Here is a 23,636-nt window from a genome sequence, read left to right as displayed (position 1 = left end):
TAGCAAGTACTTTATCCAAAGTCTCAAGCAGTTCTTCAAAAGTTTGGGCGTGTAGATATATGTCATCTACGTACATCGTGAGTCTACTTGGGTCTACATTTTCGAAAATGTCCCGTAAAACACGTTGAAGCATAATTGTGCTATTTACGTGACCTATTGGCATGGCTGTCAGCTGATACATCAAGTGTGTTAAATTTAAATTTAGGGATGGGACCGAAAAAGACGTAAAAGGTCTATCCTTTTTATCTAAAGGAATTTGGTAGAATGACTGTGTTAAATCTAAGGTACAATAGAATTGAGCATCGGCCAAATTATCTATAACATCCGCCATGTTGGCTGGAGCATCTCTTATAGTTAAGGAATGAAGGTTCAATTTTCTGAGATCCAGGCAAATAGGCGTTCCTTTATGAAACCGTTTGGGCTTGGAAGCCAAATTTACTACTGGAACCGCTATGTTGTCTACGCTGGCTGCCGTGTGTGCTATGAAACAACGTTTAAGGTTTCTGTTTGTCAGCGTGTGAATGTGCAGAGTATTGAAATCACTAGCTAACGGGATTTCAAGTGGGACAAACGTCACTTAACGTGGATGAACCGTGATAGTTTGTTTACAAACCAAAATTAAGTGTTTGTTTGTTTTCACCTGTTTTGCAACTTCTTCCGGCAACTTATTAATGCATTGTGGTAGTTTCTGTTCTTTGTTAGGAAAGTAACCTAAATGACGTAATGTAAGCGTGTTCGTCTGGTATTCAATGACTGCCTGGTGTGTTCTGAGGAAATTATTTGCCAAAATTATGGGGAATTTCGGAATGGGGATAAGCCGAAACAAGACAGTAAAGGATTTTCCAGCTAATTTAATTTTAATACACGTAGCATGGGTCAGAACCATTGGTTTGTCACTGATACCATAAATGGATGTTTGTAACGGAAAAACAGACACGTTTCTTGGTAGTGCGGACCACGGAATTATAGACGTTTCCGCGCCACTGTCCAGAAGAAAACGCTTCTTTTCATTACCTAAATGACCATCCACATATGCTAATTGACCATCGAGGTGTAGTGGTAGCGTAATAGACGAAGTTGCATGATGTAGTGTTGTTGCTGCAGGGGTAGGTTCGGGCGAAACTGCAGGAGCGGAGGGCTCCTGTACCGTACCTAGTTTTTTTGATCAGTAACGGCACTAAAAGTAGGGGTGGCTGGGCTACCTGATGCGGCGTAGGTTGGTAGAATGGGTATGGAGGAGGAGGAGGGTATCCATAGTATGGATACGGTGATGCATACGGAGGGTATGCTGGGGGAATTTGACCAACATATGATTGGGGATTATTCCCAAGGGGCTGTTTATTTGTCTGTTTTTTCTTTTTGTTCTTGGGCTTCTGCTTCGTGTTACGTACTGGGTTCGATTCCGAGCCTCTGTCAGAACCTTGCCCTTTCTTATGTACTCTTTGTTGCCATCCATGAGAGCACGGTGGACATTCTTGACATGTCGGTTGTGCCTGAGGATGGTGATGCTGCCGCTGATAATTATCAGCATTAGCAGGTGAATGTGCCCGTGGGGTGGGGGGGCGATAAGGTTTTTGGGCAAAATGGACATGCGAAACGGATGCCTTTTGATTAAACTGTAGTTGGAGTGATTCGAGTTTCTCCAATATCTCAGAAAACGGATCTGCCTGTGCTACCGGGTTCGATTGCATTTTGGGAGCTGTTGCGGGCGATGCCACTGCATGGTGCCTGGGATCGCTAGCTACAGTCTCTTGATCACAAAGACGTTCGTGAAGCAGTAAGTCTGCTTTCTGACGTGTAAACGCGTCCTGCACTAAAGCATCAAAATTAGGGTACGTCTTTTGTGAAAAATAGTGCATATGCGATGGAAGCATAGCAATGACCGCGTCTGCTACGAAATCTTTAAATGCTAGATTTGGATTGTATTTATCTGCTAAAAATTTCTTTTCGAATAAGAAATGCGTTAAAAGTTCTCCCGGGGCCTGAACTCGCGATCTATACGCATTCAACGCCGTTAAAGGTAACTGAGATGATCCGAACTGTTCTTCAAAGGCCGCCTTTAATCCTGCCCAGTCTTTAGTACGTAAAACATTTTCCTGGGTTTTGTACCAATATAAGGGAGGACCACTCAAACACGTGGGAAAAATAGCCTTTATGCGATCTGAAGACCAACCGTTAATCTCTGCTAAACGTTGAAAGTTCGCTAAGAATCTATCTACATTTTCGGAAGGTCCATCAGAGAACACATCTAAAGAAACAGAAGGGATAATCATCGAAACGGGGTTAGTACTATTAGATCTACTGCCAGAGCGAGTATTAGCCATAGTTAACACAATTACACACTAAGAAACACAACTGAACAAAAAAATGGCAAATTGCACTGAGAGAACAGCGAAAATACAATGTCACTTAAAGATTAGGAGCAAAGGTCATGCATAGCATAAAATCAAAACCAAGGTAGCATAATCCTTATAATTCCTCTATAAGTTCGGGGAGCCATATTACATTAATATAAATATAAATGTGATCACTACTGGTGAATAGGTAACTATAATAAGTAAATTACCTTGTCACGTGGGAGAGAACGGGGATTTTCATTATTACTGGTGGTAAATAACGATACTAGAAATCTAGTCTATCATTTTTATTTACAGTAAATCTGAATTGAAAGGAATGAGCTTAGTTGGCCCTCACAACTAAATCAATTTCTACATAAGGCGCGACGCGAATGTCGGCACAATACCTTGGACCAACAAGCTCATTAAACATTGACAATCATTTACAATGAAATTATATCTATTACTCCAGTCCATTATCTAAATAAATAACATTAGTTTGAACCATTAAGTCAAATAGTTTTGGACATGAGTATTCAAAACCTGAGTTAATTTCATATGCAAATAGATATAGTACAATGTAAGTATATAGTCCTGGCACATAGGCCTAAGGTGCTTGAGGAATTAGTTTAGGATATATGTTACCTCTGGTATTAATCTTATGCATGTTAAGAAACAAATAAAGAACAATTCCAACTTACATGTTCCAAGTACATCCAACAGTTGAAAGGAGAGACGGACAAAGTCGACGCGTGTACAGAGTGCGGATAACGCGACTCGTATAGTTTTGTCCGATAATGATTAACTGACCAACTGAACCGTAACTGAACCCCTAGTAAATTTTTACTAGTGTTTTTATACACAGTTTGTTTTTCTCTTCTATCTTCCTGTTCTCTATTTCTGGACTTTCTTAACCACAAAATTGTTATTTCTCTGTGACGTCAATCAGGAAGTCCTTGTTTTTCTCGTCACAGGTCTACCTTTCTATTGTCAGAAATAGTTCTTGCTTTCCCTTTCACTACACTATGTTTGTTGAAATTAAGAGGATTGTTTCCGTGAATTCTTTCTAGGTATATTTTCAATCAATTGTTTTAATAAACAATAAAAAAATTTCATCCTAGTCTCTGTTCACGTTACAATAAGGATGGCGATTTAAAAATACAGTTTTTACGAAAGAATAGAACGGGTATTTGATCATCTCCCGCAATACAATGTGAAAATTCTGTTAGGCGATTTCAATGCGAAGGTAGGACCAGAGAGTATTTTCAAACTGATTATAGGGAATAAATGTTTGCATAAGGAAGGTTGTAACAATGGCGTTAGACTCGTGAACTGTGCAATATCCAGAAACCTTATCGTGAAGATTACAAAATTCCAACATCGCGACATTCATAAATATACTTGGACTTCATCAGATGGAAAATCACATATTCAAACTGATCATGATTTAGTAGACAGAAAAGAACAGTTTAGCACGACTGATGTTATAACGAAATACTTTAGTTTGTATAATATTAACCTGTACCTTGGGCAAAAAGTGTTCATAAATATGTAATATACTTAGTAGAATGTTCATTTTAAATTAACAGAAAAGAAGAATGTTTTTAATATATGTAAGAGATTATTATGGGATAGTTGTGGCTATGTACATGTTATGTGTTGACCTAGTCAAGTGAATTTATGTATTTTATGGTCTTAAAAAGGATATTTAAGACATATCAAGCAATAAAGGTGAGACTAATAATCTTTGAATATCTGAGTTGATTTTTGCATAAAGAAAAGTAATTATCGCTTCGTAACTTATATTTTACAAGACGAACCAGGTTGACGACGCTTTTTCTATAGAGTCGTTATAAAAATTTGGTTTACCAAACCCGGGACTTTTGAAAATTCAGTTCCCGAAGAAGGAAAGTAGGGCTGAATTTACTTGGATATTACCATTTATGAATACGAACTTAACCGTATTACGAAGCGGTAAGGTCATCAAAAGAAAAATGGATAGTGAAATAGTGCAACAGGAATCTAATACCAGTAATCCAGGTGAAATTAGTGCAACACCAAGTTTGTCATCTGAGGATCGACTTTTGTTAGCTGTGCAGCGACAAATTATGCAAATGACGACTGAGATAAAACAAACCATGGAACAGAAGCTCAATGAATCTAACACAAACATGGAACAGAAGTTCTATGAAGCTAACCAGAGCATGGAACAGAAGCTCAATGAATCTAACACAAACATGGAACAGAAGTTCTATGAAGCTAACCAGACCATGGAACAGAAGATAGAATTGAAATTCAACGAAGCTAACAAGACCATGGAACAGAAGTTCTATGAAGCTAACCAGACCATGGAACAGAAGATAGAATTGAAATTCAACGAAGCTAACGAGACCATGGAACAGAAGTTCTATGAAGCTAACCAGACCATGGAACAGAAGATAGAATTGAAATTCAACGAAGCTAGCAAGCAGTATGAAGAATTAAGTAAACGAATAGAACGGATAGAACTGAAATCAGACGATACGAAACAAACAATCGTCCAGGTGATGAACGACATATCCTCGCAGTTTGAAGAGAAGTTAAAAAGGTTAGCCGATGAGTGTCAAGAAAAGCACGATTATCAAAATCATGAAATCTGTGCTGTAAAAAAGGATTTAACGTTAATAGAATCTTCCGTTAAACATCAAAAGATCCAGTTGGCTACTATGCAGGAAGAAATTAAAACGTTACAGGCTAGAGATAACATTTATCGCAATAATCTGGGCAGTGATCGCTTCGAGTTTCCCCAATCACCGGATATAAATACGCCTTCGCCGGAATCTGAGGAGGATATTATATTAGAGGAAAATTGTCCGAAGATCACTGATGAACGAAATATAAATGGTATCATGACACAGCACGCTGCGGACCGGAACAATCACACCACAAGAACAAGGAGTGAGAAAAGAAAGGTAAAGTTAAGTGTCAAGATGAGCGAAATCAAAACCATGAGTAAATTTAGTGGTAAGTGCAATGAAAATGCTAGTTCTTTCTTAGAGAAGTTCCAAGACGAATGCAGTATAATGTCTATCGACCGATCACAATACATGAAATTAATACCCCATGTATTACTCCCACCTTGTTCCTTATGGTTTAAGGCAATACGTGATCACATTAGTACATATGAGGAATTTAAAGCGGCATTGATCGCGAATTACGAAAATGACTTTTTGCTGGCAAACAGAGATGCCACTCTTAGAAATCAACATTTCAATCCTCGATTGCACAAATCTATTGTAGAGTTTGTTGTAAATGTCTATAATGAATTAAAGGTTGTTAATCCCTTGCAATCGGAATCAAGAATAATTGCATCGATTCGCAATTTGCTTCCATTTAAATTACAGCAGATCTTATTTTCCACACAGTGTATGAGTTTCAGTCATTTATTAATGCTTGTACAATGCTACGAAACTCAATACCATGCTATGAATCTAACACAATCAGGAATGGGTAAAAATAAGAATAATTCTGATCATTTGGTCCCTGTTCGGAATTTGAATATCCGAAGTGTGAATAATAATGAACCGAACCTAAGACGAGTATGCTCTAGCAATCAAAATGAACAAAATAGACAAGGTTATGTAGGGAATCCGCCTAACCTAATCAACCGAAGTAGACACAAAAATAATAGAAATACATGTCGAAATCCTAGAGATGCTACCAATCCTATGTATAGACATAATCATTGTTCACGAGATGGTACTTCGTATCCAAATTCAAATCACGATGAAAGACATGTACAACCTAATGTAGAACCTAACCACGATTGTGCGGTACAATGCACTTTATTAGATTCATATGCCAGTGCGAATGTAACATGATTACCGTTAACGAAATTAGGTTAAACCCATGTTGGTTATAGATTCTTGTGAATTTTCGTTTTAAAGTTTGTGTTAATATTAATCATGAAAACGATGGTTATAAATATTTGAAATGCATCTAGTTAAAGAGTTAGTAGCACCCAACATTCTTGATCAAATAAATAAGAATGAAAAATAACAATAATAATGAAAAATGTGTTTATTTAATAACAAAAGGGTGTCTTTTGTTTCTGTAAAATAAATTTATTTACTTCCATTTGATTATTCAAACGTAGGTTATGTTTAATTTTTATTCTTTCTTATTAATGTGAAGAATCATAATTCAATTTATAATTAGTTAAAGGCAAAAATTATTTATATTAGATTGATTTGTGTTTAATTATCAAAGATTTATTGTGAATGTATTTATGAGAATGATAATAACTAATATTTTATATATATATGAGGGTTAACCAAAATGTAATGAAGATATATACGAGGTGTGATCAAAATATAAAGAACATATGTAATGTACGAACATTAATCTAATCAGACCAGTGGTTCTTGAATATAAAAGCCAAGCCCACTCATGACTTTTATATTCAGTCCCTTTTTCGGGCGACATTTTCTATAACGAAATACTTTAGTTTGTATAATATTAACCTGTACCTTGGGCAAAAAGTGTTCATAAATATGTAATATACTTAGTAGAATGTTCATTTTAAATTAACAGAAAAGAAGAATGTTTTTAATATATGTAAGAGATTATTATGGGATAGTTGTGGCTATGTACATGTTATGTGTTGACCTAGTCAAGTGAATTTATGTATTTTATGGTCTTAAAAAGGATATTTAAGACATATCAAGCAATAAAGGTGAGACTAATAATCTTTGAATATCTGAGTTGATTTTTGCATAAAGAAAAGTAATGATCGCTTCGTAACTTATATTTTACAAGACGAACCAGGTTGACGACGCTTTTTCTATAGAGTCGTTATAATGTTCGGTCGTTCAGAGGAGTTGATTGTGATAGTAAGAGAGAGACTATTGTTGAATAAAGGAAATATTCAATATCTGAAAACGAAGCGGTTTATTTTTTTTAAATAGAGGAGAGTCAGGTGAGAGGGGAGCCAGATGGGAGTGTCGAATAGATTCTCGGTTTTAGAAGGTTCGGAGTGCACTAGTGTTCACGATACTTTGTTGAAATTAGAGATAACATTAAAATTTCAGCAAAAGAAATATTGGAGCACGCAGAAATACGTAGCACGCATTCATGGTTCAACCAGGAATGTACTAAAGTAACAGACAAGAGAAAACGGAAGAAACTGCGTTGTCTACAAAATCCGAACGAAATAACTACATAAAATTTCATTGTCATCTGGCAGTGACTTCTAAAACTTTTAAAACTTTTAGAACAAAGAAACGCGACTTTTGAAAGTTAAAAAATTAATTACCTTGAAGATAATAGTGAAAACAAAAACATTCGGGACATGTATAAATGCATCAAGGAACTTAAAAAAGGCTATCAACTTCGTGCTTATATATTAATGAAACCTAAAGGAACAGTTCTCACTGATACAGATAGATCTTAAATAGATGGAAAGATTTCTTTGACGATTTGCTTAATACATAGCCAAAAACTAATGCTCATGGAGAAAGTGAAATGCATGCAGCATAACGGTATATTCCAGAATCTAACAAGACAGAAATAGAAATCGCTATTTAAAAAAATAAACACACATCTTCGGGTGTAGACGAAATTCTGGTTGGCTTAATTTTAGCTGGAGGGGAAAAATTGTAGAGCAAGATACATAAACTCACTATCTGGAACAAGGAAGAATTACCACAAGATTGAAGAGAATCAATCATTGTTCCAGTTCATAAGAAAAAAAAACAGATATAATAGTTATCGAGACATTAATCTTTTGTCAACACCCAATAAATCCTCTTAAACATTGTATTAGCAAGATTGACTCCATACGCAGATGAAATTATTGGAGATTATCAGAACGGATTTAGGTAAAATCGATCAAATATCGACCAGATATTTACCATTCGACAATTACTTGAAAAGAAATGAGAGAATACAACATCCTGGTACATCAATTATTGACTTTAGACTGGTAGGAGGAAAACATTGTATATACAACATGCTTACAGAATTTGCAATAATGAAAATGGTAGATTAATTAAGATATGTTTAAATGAATCCCAAAATAAGATTCGAGTAGAGAAATTCTTGTTCACGAGCTTTCACGTTGAGAATGACCTGAAACAAGGAGATGCGCTGTCGTCATTATTATTTGACTTTGTTCTGGAGAACACGATAAGGAAAATCAAAGACAGCAATCAGGTCCTAGAGCTGAATTGTATTCGCCAGGTTATGGCGTATGCTGATGATGTAAATTTAATAAGTAATGATAGAATAATAGAAAGGAATGCAAAAATCTTAATTAACGTTTGCAGGGATATAGGCTTAAAAGTAAATGCAGAGAAAACTGAATAAATGGAAGTTTGTCGGGATCGTAATACTGCATTTTATTGATGCGTTAAAATACCAAATAATATTTTCTTTCGACAAAGTGGATACTTTAAAATATCTAGGATCAGACCAAAACCATAATCACTAAAAAATTTGATGTCAACTGAAAGTAGGGATTTCGTGCTATTATTCAGTTAAATATCGTTTGTTGTCGCTAATTCTGTTGAGGAATTTGTAGCTCAAAATATAAAACGATAATCATGCCTGTGCTGTATGGTTGCGAAACATGGTAACTGACTGAGGGAAAATCGCAGACTGAAAGTATTTGAAAACAAGATTCTTAAACCAATATTCGAACTCCAAAATGAACGGGAATGGGGAAAGGCAGAAACATCATAAGGGGGAACTGCATAATTTTATACCGTTTACCAAACATTGTTAGGGTAATCAAGTCTAGGAGGCTCAAATGGTCATTTCATGTAGCCAGAATGGAAGAAATTAGAAAAGCTTTCGAAGTTGTAACTGGAAATCCAAATAGGAAAATGACCGTTAGGAAGACCGAGGCGCAGATGGGAGGACAATATTAAAATGGTTCTCGTAGAGATTGAAATATAAAATAGAAACTGGGTTAGGTTTTCTAAGGACAGAAATCAATGGACAGCTTTTGTAAACGCGGCAATGAGCCTCCTGCGTCCATGGGCGTGCTATATTAAGTTGTTGATACATTTAGCTTCTTTTTATTTGACACAAATGTTATTACATGAACTTAAAAGTTTTTCCGTAGTAAAGAGGATTTCGATTCGAGGTTAGCTATTTACGTTAATACTAAAACAAATTTGGTGGTGATTTTGATGTAAAATGGCACCCATACTTTCTTTCAAAGTCTCTCTCTCTCTCTCTTTCTCTCTCTGTCTCTCTCTCTCTCTCTCTCTCTCTCTCTATATATATATATATATATATATATATATATATATATATATATATATATATATATATATTTATATATATATATATATATTTATATATATATATATATATATATATATATATATATATATATATATATATATATATATATATATATATTCCCATTTGTATAGGCGCCCTTTTAGTAGGCTTGTCCACCGCCCTCATTAGTATCCCAGCACGGCCCTGCTCGAAATGAAGCTGTAGTGTTATTATCAAAAAATTTACTACTTGCATTTGAAGGAAAAGTAACGTAAAAGTCGTGTGTAAAGTTTGAATTCATCTTGCAGACTGAACAGAATATGATCTAATCCACGAATTCATACTTGAAGGATATCCTAATCATTTTACGTACATCCACCCATTTTTTACGTTTTAATACTTTTTCAATTAGATAAGTTTTCTTTGAGTTTATAATTACTTTTTGTAATACTTGTGCATAAAATATTCCTATAATTTCTTCACCTTTCCAATCTTTTCATTTATAAGTGACAGGATTTGATTTAATATATACTGTATATCTACAATAATTATTTCTTGTGACCATTTAGGTAAATACCTCTTTCTAGTATATGTTTATACTTACTAACACGGACACAATCACCCGGATTAAATTGACAACATATTCTTTTTATCCATTCTATTTCCGTATAATTTTTCCCATACTGGATTCACATTGGAATCATTTACTTGTGGAGGTACCATTTTAATACTTAAATGATTATAATTATTTACAATTTGATCTAAGACAATATATCGATAGGTATTCTTTGCAGTAAAGCAACGATCCAATTTTTGTTTTAATGTTCTTAATGCGCTCTGCTAAAGCGGATGTAATTTCAGAATGAACACTATAGTGATTTCATATTCTTTGAACAATTGTGTTACATGACTATTATAAAATTCACCGGCTAAATCTCTTTGTACGTTAAACGTGGTGAATTTGATTTTTTTAAAAATTCTTTTGTTATTGCTTTTGCCATTTCAGGACTTTTGTTTTTAAGGGAACACAATATGCATAGTGTGAAAAATATCAATACAACATAATATATAATTATAATTATTATTATATTTGCAATATTTTGCATACCTGCTAAATTCATTTGTAATGTTTCATTTGGTGCACTAACATAATAATTTTTACGTTCAAAAACTTTGCCAGCTGGTGGATATAATATATAAACATCTTGAAAAGCTGGCCATTTCTTAATTTTCTTTGTAGACAACTTTGTTTTACGATGTAATGTTTGTATACCCGTAAAGAATCAGGATTTGAATAATCATAATATATTTTTGATAATTTTGTCATTTTTACATGCTATATTCTTTCTGATGTTTAAATAAATTAGCTACCGTTGTAGGACTAGATGATTTTCTTACTTTACGACTACGTTGTCTTCTACTACTAATACTATTTAGTTTCGATGCTGGTGTGCTAATAGATGTGCCAATAAATTCTTTAGGATCATTAAGATCATTCCATAATTATTTAAATTCAAGAATACCTATAGGAGTTCTTGAATATTTTCTTGTACGAACAACATCATTTACTAAATCTATAATATTTGAACCTAGTATTGATTTCCTTGGATACGTATTATACCAGGCTTATCCCACTGAATTTTGTCAGAACTTGTAAACTGTTTTAATAACACTAGCCAACAAATTTTACTTTTTTTCTGTAGCTGGCATGAAAGCAGCTAATAATCTTCGGGTATGCTGATAACGAAAATGTTAATGAAAATGCAAGATTAGCTCTCGTTTTGAAGTTATGACAACTTTACGTCATTGCCTATATAAGCTTATGCATGTATTTTCCTTGTTATTATCCCTTGGAGAAAGGTAAATGAAAACGCAACGATTTTGCCTGGCGTTTGCAGTTTACTGCTAGTGATTCCCTCATTAGTGTCCAGCAGTAATCGGCTAACATTGATGCACTCCACTTTCCCTGATATCTCATTTCCACGTCCGAAATTTGCTGGTGGAAGAGTTTCTCGTGCTCGTTCCTTACAGCAACTAGTCTTTAGGAATGAAGTCCTTTTGGGAATCTAAGAAATGTAACATCGAGGACACATTGCAACCCAGTCTACCTGAGCAATGCAGAAGATTTGCCACCAGATCCTTACAGTTTAATGCCCTCTTATTTCCTAGAAAGTTTGTTGACATTTAAGAAAAAGCATGTGGGACAGGAACAGACCGTCTGTGTGAGACACTGGTCGCATGGCCGACGGTGTGTTAGCATATATGAAGAAAGATTTCTCTTCTTGGAAATACCATGTTAATGGAGTGGTCATACAAAAGTAACAATATTTCACATGGTTTGGTGATTCTCGCCAGATCATGGGAATAGCAAAGCCCATGGAAGATCCTTTACGATTCAACCACGAATGAAGGCTCAAGACACAAAATTGCAACATACCTGAGGAGCCCAGAGCTTGTTGTGGTCCCTGATTTCACAGCCAAAGTACGGTCTGTACGCGTTCCTTATATATGACGTTATTAGTCTCCTTTGCGATCTCAATGTATCCTGTCTACTCTGTAGCAAAAATTGTCAGCACTATTTATATATTTGCGAGACATATAGTAAATCACAGCAATTAGTGACCACAGACACTAATTACAATTCAGTAATGCCTTTTTCCAGAACACGAACAGAACACAATTTGTAACAAACTGAAACTACGCTTAAGGGAAACATGCTCCGCTCCTCCGTTCTTCTTCCCCTTCCCCTCCTCTAGTTGCTATGAGCACAGGCTAAAAATGGCAACAAAAGACACACAGCTATAGGAAACTTAGTCAGTCTGTCAACCATCATCGAGATTTCGCCTAATGGGAAGGGATTGACAATGAATGCTAATAAAATATAATACTTATAACTAAACGCTGTGACGCTGAGTTCAAAAATATGGTTACATTGCTCTTTATTGAAGGAATTGAAAAAGATAGTTTTGATTCATATGCATTTTAAAAGACATTTTTCTCTCTTGACTTGCTACAGGCTAGCAACAGAAAAAAGGAAATACGTAAACCCTTCTGAAGGTGACTAATGTTGCTTTTGCTGCGCAATTTTGTAGGAAGTTTACATGTCGAAGGTTACTCATAGTTATCCTACAGGATACATAATCATGATTTTGGCAACGTGACACCGCATTAATATGTTGAAATTGGTTATATAGATATGAATCTGTAGATAAGTCTAGAGATCACGCTATTGAATTCTTCCGGCTGTGACAGTACACGTATGTACATGTGTGTCACGCCACGTATTTTGGGTGCGGCAGTCTCTAAGAGCCAATCAAAATGCAAAAGAGCAATAAGTTTCCATATTTGTGGAGATGATAAAACGGATGTACTGACGGATGTGAGGCTTGGGTGTGACCCTCGAGAATAATATAAAAGAACCTCAAGGTCTCAAACGGTTGATCACTTGTTCCGGTGCAAGGGTGTAGAGGTTCGAGACGTCGGTTGTGGCCAGACAGAATCATCGTCAAAGTTTCTAAGAGTTACAAGAATACTACCATAAGGTATGTATAATCTCTTGTTGCATCATAAAATTCAAGTTTAGAGATGTCATGCGGTACTTCAAAATGAATTGTGTACCTACCATAAAACTTTCAAGATTAAGAACTGTTGTCACATACTTGTATTTCATCTTCCGTATCTTCTAACTTAAATATTTCAATCTTTAGCCTGTCAATCAATATATATATAAGTTAGGTATCAATCTATCAAATGAACTATCAGATATTCCATTACTTTTGTTGAATCACTAAATCAAATGTTGTTATATATTACCATTTTAGTTATGTAATAAACTTACTTTTTATAAATAATGTTGTCATTCCCCTAGATTAAAACCACCTTTTCCCATGAAAATAATGGTGTAATTTAAGTATATTTCTTTGTGACATCCGCTACAGAATTAGCGTGAGCAGATCTCTACATTATGGTGGAATAAAACGAGCTAAATAATTAAAAAGAGTCTGCACATCGTCACAAATGGGGGCTCGTCCAAAGCTTTTCTTCTTTTTTTTCATTTTTCGGGACGAAAAATTTTGAGGTGCTGCTATGACATCTTTCCCTTTCTATTTTGTGTCTTATGTTTCGGTTTTGATAATATGTTCATAGTGCATGTTAATTTAAGTGAATTATGTAAATTGTCGCATTACTGCAATTGTGTTATTTTGGATTCTAATGGAAATTAATGATCTGATTATATTGCTCATAGTGAAATAACCCCCCCCCATTATTTTTTTGATTTGAGTAAAAAAAATAGTGAAAACAGTAATTCGAAATGTCTTCCCATTGGTTCCCCTTTTTCAAACCTAAGAAATCTCCGCCGAAGTTTCATGCTTGGTATATTACAAAATCGGGTGAGGCAAATTGCAAATATTGTAGAAAATCTCTTGCTCAGAAAACTGCGCTCACGAAGACTTTGCGCTCCGAGTTATGTCCCATGGCAAAAGAAGCAACCAATTTGCCAGTGCAGCAGGCTAGTTTGCCAGTAGCTAGTTCGCCTACTTCTCTTGAATCGCGGATAAATCATCCACAGCAGTATAGTTTACCAGATCCTGTGGATAGGCAACCGATAACGAAAACGCAACGTTATAAGGAAAATTTAGCTAAGTTTGAAGAAACTTGTAATAAAATGCCATCCTTGACTCCTTTGGACAGTACACAGTATAAACCAGTGGTCGCGAAACGCACAATTTTCCTTAAGCCAGAACAACTTACTGACCCTTCTAATGACGGTGCAGATAGTTCATCCGAAGAGTCTCCTGGCATTATGACGAGTGATTTTGAGTTTGACCCTAAATTAGCGTCAACACCTTTAAAGAAAGAAGAACAGAAGCAAGTAGTTGCTTCAGAAATGGTCAAAGATGAAGTTTATTTTCCATTTGACATACCACCTCATGTGGGTGAACCCTTGAAAAGTAAACTCCCAGAAAGTTCACCACCTGAATCAAGTAAATATGATTCAGAAGACGAAATCAAACAATTGGCAAAGAAGGAGCTCTACCAGGAAAAGACTGCACGTGACGTACTAACACCGAGTCCTTTCTCATATGACTCAGGCGAAGAACTTAAAGAGTGTATAAATGAAGAACCTTGTATTGAAAATCTAAGTTTTCTTAAATATCCGCAAATTGCTTCTCACCCTCCTCAAGTGACATATTCCCCCACTGCCGATAACGCACTTGCACTTTTGTTATATAATAATATTAGGCAAGAAATTTTAGATAATCACGAAGTGAAGACTCCCTCAGAGGATTCATTACCCTTGGACGAGAATAAGGCAATAAATGTTAATTTACTCCCTCCGAAAGGACCCCAAATAGAAAATAGACAAGATCCTGATGAATCAAGTGCACGGGAAGAAACAGAAGATCGAGTAGCCAGTGTCCCGGTATTGAAATTGCCGAAATTTAAAGGAAGCCCCAAAGAATCTGTTACAAGATTCCTTGATGAATATCAGACTATATCTCGTGCCCTCGATTGGCTCGACCAGGAGCAATGTATATATCTAGCGGCCTGTCTCGAAAATTCGGCTCTAGATTGGTTCCTATGTCATAAGGATGCCATCCAACAGTTGCAGTTTCGAGAATTAAAGCAAATGATTTCTCGAGCATTTCCTGACGATTTATATAAAGGTCAGCTTGAACAAAAGTTAAAGAGAAAACGACTCCCTCCTCGTTTCCCTCCTGATAACTTCGCGTATACTTTAATACGAGACTGGAAGTTTTTAAGACCTGAAATGGGAGAGAGAGAATTGTTACGCCTATTGTATAAAGCGTTGCCTTCAAATTATGTCCAGGCCTTAGTATTAAAAGAAGTATCGACAAAGATCAAGCTATTCATGTGTTGCGTTTATTGTACTTAGCTGACATTTATACTGAATCTCATCAGGAAATGAAGAAAAAATGTAGAGAATTAAGACCACATCATGTAAAACCTTATATGGGTGCTAAAAACAATTCGTTTGTTAAAAGAATGTGGACATATAGACGTGAAATCAGGAGAGATGGTAGGCCAATTGAAGTGAAAAGAGCTCGAACGAAATTGTGTGATCACAGATTGCCCACGATTCCGATTCGAATTTTCAATAGAAAAGTAGATGCATTGTTAGACAGTGGTTCGCAAATCTCTGTGTTGGCTGAAGAAATGATCCCTCAAAATTTTCCAATTGCTAAGCGAATGCGCGCCACTATTCGTTTGCGCACATTAGGGGATAAGTTAACTGAACCACTCCCAGTGGTTCGGTTAAGTTTCCAAGTTGGAACTTATGGTCGAAGATCGCGTCGTTTATGGTTAAATGTGGCATTAGTTAAACAGTCTCAATTAGACGAGAAAATGGTTCTAGGAATAGATTTCATTCAGCGTTACACGTACGGTATAGGGATACAGTCTATAACTATTAATGGCAATCAAAGACATCCTAACATGAAGTTTTATGTTCAGTATTTGCCAAGCCGCAAGGAACAAACAGTATTAAATCTGTCACATGTTCAGTTTTACAACAAAAATGGTAACTCTAGGACGAATAGAAACGTTAGCTCAACATCATACTATCGCCTTGGTGAAAGGGGGATCGTACAAGCTTATTTACGTCTCTCGTTTACACTAATTTTGGACTAGAAATTTTCCCAATCATCCCTTCCACCGGGAAGTATACGCATGTTTTGCCAACCTTCCCCTGAGCTTGGGAAAGACTCAAGCGGAAGAGTTGGTAGCAACGTGTTTGGCTGCGTCCGAACTATCCGAATATAAAAATTAGCAAATAAAAATATCGACTTAAACCTTTCTGATCTAACTGGAAGTTTGGCGCGAGGGATAGTTCACTACATAAATATAATTAAAATCATGTACATTCCGCAACCTGTTCTCGCGTCTCTGTTCAGCACTAAAAACAATCACAAAAAAAAAGAAAGAAATATCTGGCAAACAATTGAAACACTGGGACTTAGATATCAATCGTTCATATTTAACAGAAAGCAAAATTAATAACTTTACATGCACTGGTTTTACACGGGAAGATTGAATACTACCATATATCTGATCTGGAATGAACAAAAAGTATTAATCATTTACATCACTAAAACAACACTCTCATCGATGACATCAAATAAACAATAATTTTTCAAAATAGTATTTTGGAATTCCCTATCTAGCTAAACAACATGTAAAAAAAAATAGAACTGAAAATGTTTACATAACATAATTATACGCATGCGTTTTAATGGATTGTGACCGTTTGCGTTGTAAGTTTACGTTTGTTATCATTTTTTTTTTTTTTTTTAATTCGAAGTTCACTATTTAGTGGCAATACGAGATACCTGGCAGGTAAAACACAATCCCAAAGCTAGAATCACTTCTGCATTCCGTCGATAAGTTCCTGAATTAAGCAAACTTGATGTCAATGCTCGCGAAGCTTATTTTCCTGATTGCTCCTATTATTTTAATTCACCTTTACTTACATCACATTGTCCTCAAAAATGGCGTGGCCACCTTGTCGTTCCCCTGGACTTGCAGAGCTCTAATGGAACCAATTGCATAAATTTCGAGTTTTCTTGTTTAATATGACGATCGTTACTTCCAGAAATCATTTACACACGTTAAATCTTTTTTCTACATATTGTTCGAATCACGATGCTTTTAATAAAATGAAGTTTCACTGCAAAACTGTGTCATAGAATCGGGTCGCGTCACGCATCCATTGGGTCCTCTTTTCCGATTGCTGAGCGTCCCTCCTGAACACACAAAGCATGTGTACAGAATGCACTTAGGACGTAACATAGTTTTCGATTGGTCAGTTTTTGAAAAGTTGTCCAATCACCAGTCACTTTAGAAAATCACCGGAAGTACGAAATAGTCTAGTAGCTTCTAGAACTTTCTCGAAGCTGTTCAACCGGAAGTTTCAACATCTTTGAGACAAAGAATTTCTGCTTTGCACACACACACATTCACAAGAAAAGTCAGTTTGTGGCGTCGAAGAGAAATCATGTGCTGAACAAGCATGCATAGAGTTGCCAACTACTGTGTTTTATCACCAAAAGTCAATTATAAATTTAATAAACTATACGCATTAATTTTTCTTGCTGTCGGTGGTCGATAGCAAATGGCGCCCACAGAGAATTGGCAATATTGTATTGACAAAATTGCCAAAGGACCCTGGGTGTTTACATCTGGTCCTTAATTTTGATGCACCCTGTATATGGTTCGATTTTACTGTTTCATGATAATGGTGAACACAATGTTTCCTTGTGGGGACGAACATAATAACACTATATAGGAGCAACTTGGGGTAAATGTGAAACATTAGCATTATAATTTGGAGGAACTATTCACTGTTGTAGGAGCATTATTGGTGGAGCATTATTTACGAAGCACTAGTAACACCATTTTGCACTATTTTATACGCCTTGCTATTATTTTGAGTGATAGGTCTTTACACCTGTATGTTCGGTCACTTTTTTTTTTTTTTTTTTTCGGTCACTTTTTATATAATTATGAAATGTTTTCTGTCTTTTAATGTCTTTTCATTAAAATATGTAATTTTCTATCATTTTGGTAATTTTCACTCGATATTCTAAACTATGGTTTCTCACCGTGTGCTTATGTTTTATGAACATTCACTATCAACAAAATCTATTCACTACAGCATTACAAAAACGTTATTTAACAAGTATACAAGTCCCATTTGGGTGAATAGTTAAGATTATATGAAAAGAAATATTGTTTCGACCTAATGAAATTATACGTAACATTTTTTTTTTTTTTTTTTTTTTTTTAAGCTGGGAACGTATCGGAAACGGATTCGGGATTCGAAAATTAAAATGGAATCAATAACGGAATCGAATTTGTGCATTGCTTTACAATAGATAAACCTCAATACTTATTGGCTACAAACAAGTTTTGAAAAAAACTCCTTTTCTCTTTTTTTTTTTTTCACAAACAGTACGGATATCTTTTTCGAGCATTTCAAAAGAAATCAATACAGTCTAAAATGAAAAATATTATCAATGTAATAGTCTTTGTCATTACAATTTAACATTATTAAACTTTAAAAAAAATCTTTCACTTATCAATTTGGTGGGACAAAATTCAACAATCCTAAAAGTTATATTTCACAATAAATCTTATTCTCATATGTTCTATCAAGTGGTTCAAGATTTGAGAGGATTTTTAGAACAAAAATTTGTTCTTAACAATGTTTAACTATTCTGTAACAATATGACGGCATCCATTAAGGCTACATAACTGTTCATGTATTTAAGAAATATCTCTAACGCTTTTCTTATTAACACATTTTTATCGCATCCACATTTAATTACATCGAGGGCACAACGTCAACCTCGGTAAACAACATTTTCATAAAATCATTTTGTCGCTACTACTATCAGAGTATAGCCTTGCTACTGCTATCAGAGCATAGCCTGTTTTTATTATAACATCTCTATTCCAGACGTACTTTGTCAACAGGGTACGCAAAAATATATATATATCCGCAATATTTCTTGAACCCATTTGCAAACATCGTTATATATTCGCCTTATGCCTCAGATAATTTGTTACCTATTATTATTCTTGTGCAATCATTGACCTCTCATATTCGTTACAATTACCGCTCGTACTTCTCGATAATCAAAATAAACTTAGAATACAAACTGATTTTATTCCCACTAAAACAAATGATTGTTGACTATGTTAACGAAAAGAAATTATTTATATATTCTTTCCCCCTTTTTTTTTTTTTTTTTTTTTTTTTTTTGTTCAAATTAATATTCTTACTTTTAGATAAATTTACTTTAGAGTTAGCGCCAAAAGTTTGGAAATGTATCTGTGTGTCTCCGTTACCTCCCATTTTTTTTTTTTTTTTTTTAATCGATAACCAAAATAATGAAGTAAAAATGTAAAAGTTCGATAAGAAAAAGAACATCTAATTCAATAGTATCTGCATAATTATTGAACTGAACTATATTTCGGGCATTACTAACTAACCTTCTTCAGTGACTTGCTTACATATGTTTCTTCGATATATTGACTAATAAACATCACATTTATCTAAGAACCTAAAAATATGAATCAACACATAATATGACATTGATTATTAGAACTACTATAGCACATTTCGTAAAATTATTATAATGTTTTATAAAAGTTATTAAAACATTTTATAAAAATCTTTAGTTATTAAAATAAACAAGATTTTCTTTCGTATAAAAGGCATATTGCTTGTGCCTTTGGTCTTAACTATCGTAAATAAAAATAAAAATGTGAAAAATGTGTATCAAAGCTAATTCCCTAAATAACTCGGCTATTTATTACTTAATACGTGAACGTTTTATTAAAAAAATGTTAACCTACTTAATTGGAATATTGTATGTATCATTACGACTAAATTACACGTAATACAAATTATATTGAAAGACTGAAAAATTAGTATATTATATTAAAGTTCAACAAAATTTACTGTAATGTGCATTTCTGTGTATGTATATATATGAGTTTATATATTTTTTTTTTCATACAGTAAAACACAGTAACTTTTAAACTATGAATGCAAAATTTGTGAAACCTTACAAAAAAAAAAAACCTAACATGTGAACATAAAATGGTATATGATTTAATCCAAATCCTATATTTATTCACTAAATATGCAAAGTAAATATATTCAAAAAGACTTACAAAGTTTGACATTACTAATGATTTCTGTATGCAATACGTGATATTTGAATCTTATTATTATTATTGTTATTTTATATCTTGTTCCTTACGTATCAGATAATTGAACTATTCATATACAAGCTTGCTTTGCGTAACTTAACTAATAAACTATCAAACATTGGGGTACATATGTACAAGTATGAGTGAAACGGCGTTTAAGCCTGACGTAGCGCTACCCTGTGTGTCATTGGTTGACAAAACAGGTCGTAAGCCATTAATTAAACAAAAATATAGGTTAATGATTTGATCCCGAAGATCAATGAGCGCTGGCTTACTAGTTTCTCATAGCTAGAGTGTGCGGGATCGCTGAACTTCCCGACGATTTACATGAATCGCTCTTGCACTAATTCCAAATCCCATCCCAGCTAAATGCTTCAAGCATTACAGCTATGTCATAATCGGGTAAATTGTTCCAACCCCTATTGGACTGTCAGTATCTAGACCTATAGAAGGTATTTCGAGAAAATAAAGACATGAAAAGGACAAGAAGAATACCCTGGGGGGGGAAAAGTTCGATACCACAGTCCCGCATCTCAATATCATTAATCACTCACTAATTATTAATGATTTTTGGGCCCGCTCCTACCTACAAAATTAGTAGGTTTACAAAATATTCTCTCAAGGAACGCTAGCCGATACTAAAGATTGTGCGGCCTTACTGGCGAATTGCACTTATCAAATCCGGGTACATGGTCATATTTGAGATTAAAGTCACAATCGAGTTTATCATTTACCAATCTGACATTACCATATAGTCACTTTCGAGATTAAAGTCACAATCGAGTGTATCATCCACCAATCTAACATTACAATAATCCATGACGTGAAATGACAATTTTCCAGTAAACTGATAGAATTACAAATATGTAAGATAACGCTAATCGGCTTCCAGCACAAACGTGTCATGCTTAATTTTTCCATTTTTTTTTTTTCAATGTGGAGAAATAAAGAATAAGATGGTAATAACCTCAACGAAACAAGTAAATGAGGCCAACATTACGAGCCTGACTATGATTATCAGTGGGTTGAAAATGTTCAATTAAGAACCAACAGACTCTTTTCATAGAAGGAAGATTAAAAAGAACGGAAATTGGAAAATTTTCACATCCTGAATTAATTGTTACATTTAACAATCATCATTAAAAAAAATTAAAATGACATATCCGTGGTTTACTTGATTCTACTTTAAACAATTATTATTCACATTTTTCATTTCCGAGAATAAATTTCTTTTTAAAATTTAAAATAACACTTATCAAATTTTGTTTAAAGTTACCGACATTAATGAATTTCAAGGTTGATAATATTTTTGATTATTACGGCCAATCTATATATATATTATATATATCTTTCATTTTTATAAACCAATTTTATTACAATTCCAATTTTATGATCCAAATTTATTGTAGGTAATTACTACCTAATTTAAAAAAAACATTTTATATGTTGATACCAAATTGTATCGGTGATTATTGGGTCCATCGCATCCATAAAATAATATAACGATCCTTTGCGAATGATGACATTATCACATTTTATATTTACATAAAAATAATGTATTATTTTATTTTATGAATACGATGCACCCCGAAGAAAAGAAGAAGGAATCGGTTTGATTAAAATCCGAACAGTTACAATTTATTGTTTTTCTCGAGTCAATGAAAAATGAACATCTGATAAAATATAAAATTTTAAGCGTCAAACTAGATATCTTGTCCTTAAATATATATATTAAATGTCACAGACCGAAAGGGAATTTTGAAGTGTGTGTGTCTAAAGGCCAAATTCACACACTAGCTGAGGGCCTAACCGGATGCCAAACCGATTTCGTCACTGTAATTTTAAAAGAGAATAGTAGTGACGCCTCTAAGGGTCAAATTGCATTTTAACCTCTTCATTCTTCTTAATTGGTAACCTGATTTTTAGATTATACTAAATTTCAAACTTTATTAATATGATGACAAATACTTGTTAACTTTACGGAATAATTATTCGTATGAATCAATTTGTGATCAAGTTTAACAGTTTCAACCTTGTTTTGTATTATTATTTTTTTTTTTCAATCACATTTAATAATATTTTTGGAATTTTGACACTACAATGTATAACCAATTGAATTTCGTGGGTTTACTGTACTCTTACATATATTCAATTACAAAGACAATCATCGACGAACGAACACACATTTTTTTTTTTTTTTTTTCAAGACATGTTTCAAAATACAATTGTGTTTACATATTTCCACCAACAAAGTAAACAACGGAAATGTTTGCAAAATAATTTTAAGTGTGCATGTACTCACATTAGTGATATACGTTCTCTAAAGATCCTATCAGAGTCTCTAGGAGTACCTAAGCAATCTCTAAAATTCCTATTAATGACTTTAAACAGGGTTAACAGGTTTTCAAATCCACATTTCTTTTAATATTATGGTAATAAAACAACACAAAATGATATAGGTGAAACTTTATTCAGACCTCCTCTCCTTTTATCCTGAAATAAACACAAATACACAAACAAATCATTTAAAATTTCGTGAGTGTGGTAGCGTCCACACGAAATAATAATGGTTGGAAAATGGGTTGTGTTTATAAAATTTTGAATCAAAATACATTCGCGAACTAATTTCAATTTATCTTTACCTCTCCTTTTCCTTAATCATCCTTCCTGGGTCCCTTTTCTTTCTCCTGGTCATCCTCAACTGGAATTAATCCTGAAATAAAATTTTATTAAGCACATATTTATTATCTCACGTACCTGTTGTAATGGTGAAAAATATGGCTGGCTGGATGGATGGTCATCTTTGGTAAGCTGTAAGAGAAATCCCTAAACATACGGATTGGTGGGGTTCCTGACTTTTTCTTTCTTTTTTTTTTTTTCAACGGAGCAATTGTAATCCACTGGAAAAATTAGTCATAATGGTTTTGTTTACTGTCTTTTTCGGGATTCAGTTCAAATTCGGGGTAAGTTTACACTTCAATCACACTAACCCTTTCATTTTCCATCGATGCCGATTACACTTGTATGACTGTACTTTTTCACGCTTACGAACACTTCTCCAATTGTTTTTCCTAATTCTCGAACCTTTTTTCCCTCTTACTACAAGCTTATTGAATTTCCACGCGAGGGCACGTTTACGTTTGCAGTGGTTGGATCTGCCATGCCTAATGGTACCTTGCACGAATAACTGACTGCGCTTGCATTTCTTAAAATTTCTCCGAGTCGGTGTTTTTATAATTTGGATGTTTAATTCGGAATGGGCTCGCTTACATTTTAACTTTAACTTAT

Source organism: Thermobia domestica, chromosome 5 (assembly GCF_964235325.1).
Source record: "Thermobia domestica chromosome 5, izTheDome1.hap1.1, whole genome shotgun sequence".
NCBI classification, from domain to species: Eukaryota; Metazoa; Arthropoda; class Insecta; order Zygentoma; family Lepismatidae; genus Thermobia; species Thermobia domestica.
Note: the sequence above shows the minus strand (reverse complement) of the source record.